Raw genomic sequence first — 6,620 nt, forward strand, 5'->3', positions numbered from 1 at the left:
CGTTCTGACCTGACTTTTTATTTGCATCTGCTGCGCCAAGTTGTTGTATTTTTGTGTTGTTGTGGAATCTGTTTGCCTCCGCGCTGTGCCGGGTTTATGTATCCATGCGCGACGCTGTGCCGAGTTTATGTATCCATGCGCGGCGCTGAGTGTTTGTATTCATGCGCTGCAGCAAGTTTTGTGAACTTTTGTTTTTGTGTTTTTGTCAAATGTCGTGTTTTTTCTTTTTGCAAAGCATTTTGAATTTGCATTTGTGTGAGACCTCTCGGCCACCGTAGTCCTGGCTGTTGTTGGCAGAATCACTGGTGGAGATATGGAGACACTACAAAAAAAGAAGACAAAAGGGAGTTAGACAAGGCAAAAAACAGACTGAAAAATTACAAGAGCAGCCAGGTCACCTGATTATTTTCTGTAGTACCCTGGTGTCTGGAAGTTTATCACCAGGTCAGAGATCTTGGTTACCAACGATTATCTGCAGCTACAGCTAACGAGCTGCAGCCAAGATTACCCATGAGTGATGGCAGCTGTGTTAAAACTTAAATGGGCGTGGTTAATGTTTGACTGAATTTGTTTTTTTTTTCCAACTATGGCAGTGGCTGGTAATACAAACACTCACAAAAAAGTACATTTTAATATTTTTGAGTCAAATATTTTTACTCTGTGATGTTGCAGCCTCAAGCAGTCGACTTTCATTTTGGTGTTTTTGCAAACTTAGATCAGGCTTTCATGTGTTTTGCACTGAAAAGAGGCCTCTATTTAGCCACTCTGCCATAAAGCCCAGATTGGTGGGGTGCTGCGGTGATGGTTGCCCTTCTGGATCTTTGCCCCATCTCCCCACAGGATCTCTGGAGCACAGTCAGAGTGACCATTCGGTCACCTCTCTTATTAAGCCCTTCCCGCCGATTGCTCAGTTTGGTGACCAGCTCTTAGAAGAGTCCTGGTTGTGCTAAATGTGGGATCCTTCTGTGCAGAGGAACTTTACTGTAGCCTTCCTCAGATTGGTGCATTGCAAAACTCCTGCCTCTGAGCTCTGCAGGTATGTGCCTTTTTAATCATATCCAGTCAATTTAACACAGGTGGACTCAAATCAGGGTGTAGAAACATCTCAGCAAAAATAAAGAGAAATAAGCCTGAACTACAGTAAATGTCAAGTGTTTTTGCAAAGGGCCTGAATCCTTGTTTCAGTGTGATATTTCAGTTTTTTATTTTCAATAAATCTGCAAAAAAAATCACTTTGTCATGATAAGGAAGTGAGAGTGGATTAATGAGAAAAAGGATTTTCTTCTACTGTAGCATCAGACTGCAACATAAGAAAACTGACAAAAGTAAAGGGGGTCTGAATACTGTCTGTATGTACAGTATGTGTCTTTGCATAAATGTTCTATGTTTAGAAGTATTGTTGTAAAAGAACACTGAATAAAGTTTAATTGAAAAAAAACTTTTCATGAACTCTTTAATTTAATTAAACAAAACAAACATAAAGATAAAAATAACAAAATACAAACAAGAATGAAACTATTGCTTCAAATATTGAGCAGGACCTGATGTAACTTCTGTGTGTTATAAATCATTTTTAGTCTGAATTAATTGGACTCAAAACATAAGAATTCATTTTTATTCCAATTCAACATTTCTACCAGCAAAAATTACATTATTTCATATATTAAATCCTATAATATTAAAATGAAATTAACAACATAAGACACAACATACAGGAAAATTGTCATATTAACAGTACATTACAAGAACTATACAGCACCTGCAGCTATTTTTGTGCGCATTTGTATGTGTTTGTGTGCGTTTATTTAACTTATTACAATAAAATAACTTGCAGTTTCAAGTATACAGTACAACACAGCTGAATATTTATTATAAAAAATCCTGGCCATAAAGTTGGGTAAAAACAAAGAATTCAAGTCAATAATATGACATGTTTTGAAATATTCGACAGTCAGCTGTAACAGATAGGGATGCACTTTTAACAAATAACACAACAAGCTAATGGATTTGTTTGAGTCCACAGATGTCCACTGAAGTGCTATTAACCCCAATGGAAGTCAGTAAATGAGTGAATTTTAATGTATAAATAAGCTAATCACAGATGACTGGATAGTGGCAGAGGCTTTTCACTTTTGTCCTTGTTGTCTGAAATAAATAACATTTCTTTTATTGTCTTTATCAAAGCTGATGTGCAGGAGTTGATATATTTAGTGCTAATTTTGAAGGTCTGATTCACGGCATGTGATACATCAATACGTCCCTAGATGTCTCAATGTTTGTGCACCTGTTTGTGTAATATTCTCTTCACAAGAGTTTAAATAAAGGAATAAAATAAAAGTATGCCAAGCATCATAGCTAAGGAAAACATCACTTTTAGTCCCTTGGCCTCCTCTCCAGTTCCTCCTCTGAGTAGGAGCTGTAGTTCACTGGTCCTCCTCCTGTATGCCTCATAAAGACTACAGGGCCCACAGAACTTTTCTCATCCTCATCCTCCTCATCTATCTCTTCTTCATCCTCAAGACTGGAGCTGTGTGAGTCGCTCTGAGGCTTGTGCACATCCATCCCTGTGCTGTCTGTGCCGGTCAGTGAGGAGGTCAGGGATGCTTGTTCCTTGGCCTTACGACTTCGCTTCCATTTCATACGTCTGTTCTGGAACCAGATTTTAACCTGGAGAAAAAGAATGCATGTAAATGTAAATGTAAATATGTGCTTTCTTTTAAGTATATAATTATGTTAACATAACTTAGTGTGGAGGGTATAGCCCTTTACCATCTGTACAATGCACTTTAACTGTAAAGGTCACTTTATTCCTGGTCAGTCTTGAGCAAAGTCATACATGTTATATATTGTATATTAAAGTGCTGTTAATGTTGTCTCTGTTTGTTGTCTGCTTTTATGTATATTTTTATGTTTTTATTGTCCCTCATGTCAACCAAAGGTTTAGAGAAACTAATTCAAGCTTTTATTTCCTTCCACCTCGATTACTGCAACTCACTCCACACCAACCAATTCACCACCTGAAGACGGTGCAAAATGCAGCAGCCCAATTTTGGCCTCTCTCCAATTGCTGCCAGTTGGTTTTAGGATTGATTTTAACATTCTTTTACAAACTTCGAAGGCATAAAATGGTCCGTTTCCACGCTGTATTTCTGAGCTGCTATCCCTGAACTAGGCCACAGTCTGAGATCCTGGAGCTCCGCTGGCTGTCCCAAGGTCGAGACTGAAAACCGAGGGTGATCAAGCTTTTGCTGTCAGAGCCCCTGGACTTTGGAACAGTCTACCAGAGGAGATCAGACCACCAGAGTCAGTCCCTTCTTTTACCTCATTACTCAAGACATACTTTTACCAAAAATGCTTAAATGCTCAGAATGTACTCTTTTACTATTAATGTTTGATCTCACACTCTTATTATTTTTAATATTTCCTGATTGTTTCTTTGGATAATTCGGTCTGTTATTTCTCTGCTCTGATTAAGTATATGTTGTGTGAAACACTTTGTTAATTGTACTGAAAAGTGCAATATTATTATTATTATTATTAGTATTATTATGTAAATGCTTTATATACATTTTAAATATATATACCGTCAAGCAGACAGAGATGTAAATTAGCCTATAGCTACAATCTGGCACATTTACATGACCATGACCCTATTATAAATAAATGAATAAAATACTTTTTTTTCATGCAGGCTGATTCTGACGACCAAATAACTTACGGGCTTGAGGAAATATATGAATATTAGGCTACATCTTATTTCCTGTAAAAACTGCAATGCAATAAAAAAAGTATATTTTCCTGTTTACTCAAAAATGGTGGGAAAAGATGAGCACCTCTATTATGTGCTGTTGTTCATTTTGCATAGCTTAAGTTTTCATTCAGTAATTTTTATATTGGGCTACTTTTAACACTGACACCTCGAGGCTAACATTCAACTTACATTGTGCTGAATCCCTGCAGTATAATCCTGATCTTCACAGGGACTCTGAGGTTAAAGTAATATACCATTATAATAAAACTACATAGCTCAGTTAGGATTATCTGAAAAAGCACGACCACTGAGCAATAACCTTCCTCCAAAATATATAAATAGAAGATATATTTTTCAAATAATCTAACACTGAATGGTCTTAGTCTGCATCTTTTTGACACCTTTTATTGGTTTAAAATGTGTAAAACTTCCTCACAGATGTAAAGGGTGACCAATTGCACTGATTTATTAAAAAATAAATAAATAAAAATTAAAATGGAGATGAGGTTATGACCCAACGCTACACTGGCTCCATTTCACTCTGAAGCCTCTGCCTCTTACCTGAGTCTCAGTCAGCATTAATGAAGTGGCCACCTCAAAGCGTTTAGGCCTGGACAGGTACTTGTTCAGCTTGAACTGGTTTTCTAATTCAAGCAGCTGCTGGCTGGTGAAAGCTGTCCTCGGCCTCCGACACTTCCCCAACAAACTCGCCTGAGCCTGGCCTGTGAAGAGAGAGAGAGACGATAACAAAGAAAGAAACATCCAGTTTTGGTTTGGCGTCATTGTTTGAACTCCACAGGCCTGTTTTCTCAGTGTCCCTTCACATTTATGGCTTTAATGTGAGGTGAGAAATATTACTTTGGAGGGGTAATAAACTATCACAGAGGGGCCATTACCTTAATGAAAACACTGTAAATGTTATCATTTGATTAAGTAGGAGGTCTATTCCTGGCGTTACCTATACCATAAAAGTTGCACGTAAATGTAGCGCCATAAATCGTCCTCAAGCTTGTTAGAGCATCACAACATTAAGGGACCTCAACACTGGGACACACGGGTGCAACATGAACACCTTATCTGGTCTGAATCTTTGTATAATATATTCTAAATTAAAGGAAAAGGCCCACAAATATTAATTTGAATCAGGTTGACTATAAACACAAATGGTGGTTTCTGTAGGCTGGCCTTTGTTAAGGGAAGTGCACTTACATTCACTTTGATTCACATTAATTTTAAATATATGCATACATAGAAAAATATGATGAAATAACTAATTTCACAATGGAACAGTCTTAAAGTTCATAATAATTTAGGCACACTATGATGAATGAAATTACTGGCTTATATTTCTGAGTAGTCTGAGTGATGTAAAAATATATTTTCAAAAACTCTAAGTTACTATTTTGCTGAAAAACAAAGTTGAAGAGAGGTTTACTTCATCCCTTGATCAGTGAATTGACAGCTCTGGTTATCTACCACTCTATAATATAAAAATGTTTATTTATCATCCAGGAAGCTGTGAGATTCACTCACCACCATACTCGCCCACTCTGGGCATCATCATCCCGGCTCTGATCCAAGGCTCCAGCGGTGCGCCGCCAAAGTGGCCGCCTTCAACTGCTCAGGGTACGGATGGACCAGCTGCGCAAGACCGGGGTATATGAAGGCGTGGTGCTGGCCTCCTAGGGCCGCCAGAGGGTACATGGAGCCGGGGTGCATTCCGAGGAGACCCCCTTGTTGCAGGGCAGCAAATCCTGACTGGGATAAGTTCAAGAGCTGAGACTTGGAGAGGACTCCTGGGTGGACTGGAGAGGAGTTTGTAGGGTTTGAGTGAGGTGAAGGTGTCTGTGAGCCGCGGGGCGACAGAGAACTTCCGCCGGGGCTCCTGCTGTAATAGAGCCCGGGGGGCGCACCGTCACTGTCAGTCCTGTGTTCCGCGTCATGCGCAAGGAGCGCGTCGATGCGAAAGTTGTGAGCTTTGTCCATGGTGGTGGTCATTCTGTCCCACGACGTCTATAAGCAACAGCTGAAATCAGGAAGTCTCGCTGGTGCTGTTTTACTTAGTTTTGTGCGTAAAGTGAGGAGGTAACCCGCTGTCATGAACTTTAAAGTGCGCTCTACTTAAACATGCTGGGTAAAACTGTTAATCTGAGCAGAGCCAACCCTCTTCTCTGGAGAAATGTCTTCTTTCTGATGTTCTCAGCTCTTCAGCTCTGTGCGTAAAAGCCACTTCAGTCACACCGACAGGGAGCGGAACAATTACCCCAGCGCAATAAACTTTGCTCTGTTGTGATTGGCCAAAGCCCAGCAGGGGCAGGGTTTTCCTTCAAAAGGTTAATTATATTTATGCACTGCTGTTTCAGCCAAGGCCTTTTAGTTGAATAGGCCTACTATAATAGAGAGATTAGATGTGATTAACACGATACATTTATTTTTCTCTATGTGTGTCACTTTTTTCTTTGGGTTTTTCCTACTTCTGCTTTTTCATTTTGCCTTCCTCTCTCTTTCCAGTCTTCTTTTTCATATTTTCTTCATTCCCTGACTTCCCTTCTTTCTTATTTCTTTGCTGTCTGGCTGGTTGACCTTAGATTTCACCGTTTCTCAGGTGTGACTTTCTCACAGACCATCCTGACACCCCTCACACACACAGACACACACATGCTAGATAAGTATATTGCCTTAATTGCTGTAATCTCACTTTAGAATAAGTAATTCATCATTTTACAACTAACTCTTCATTAAATTTTACAGCCTGCCGAGGCTGACAAAAGCCCTACTGCTCTTATCAGCACTTGCTGCTATGATTATGGGTTATCACCACACCATGGAGCTGTTAAAGGGGCAGTAAACTAACAGAAAGCAAACTCAT

The 6,620-nt window shown here is 39.4% G+C and overlaps 1 pseudogene; it reads right to left on the reverse strand.

The window, feature by feature from the left end:
• Positions 1-2,373: 2,373 nt before the first annotated feature.
• Positions 2,374-5,937, reverse strand: LOC121522581 (annotated as a pseudogene).
• Positions 5,938-6,620: the final 683 nt, after the last annotated feature.

Source organism: Cheilinus undulatus, linkage group 15 (assembly GCF_018320785.1).
Source record: "Cheilinus undulatus linkage group 15, ASM1832078v1, whole genome shotgun sequence".
NCBI lineage: Eukaryota > Metazoa > Chordata > Actinopteri > Labriformes > Labridae > Cheilinus > Cheilinus undulatus.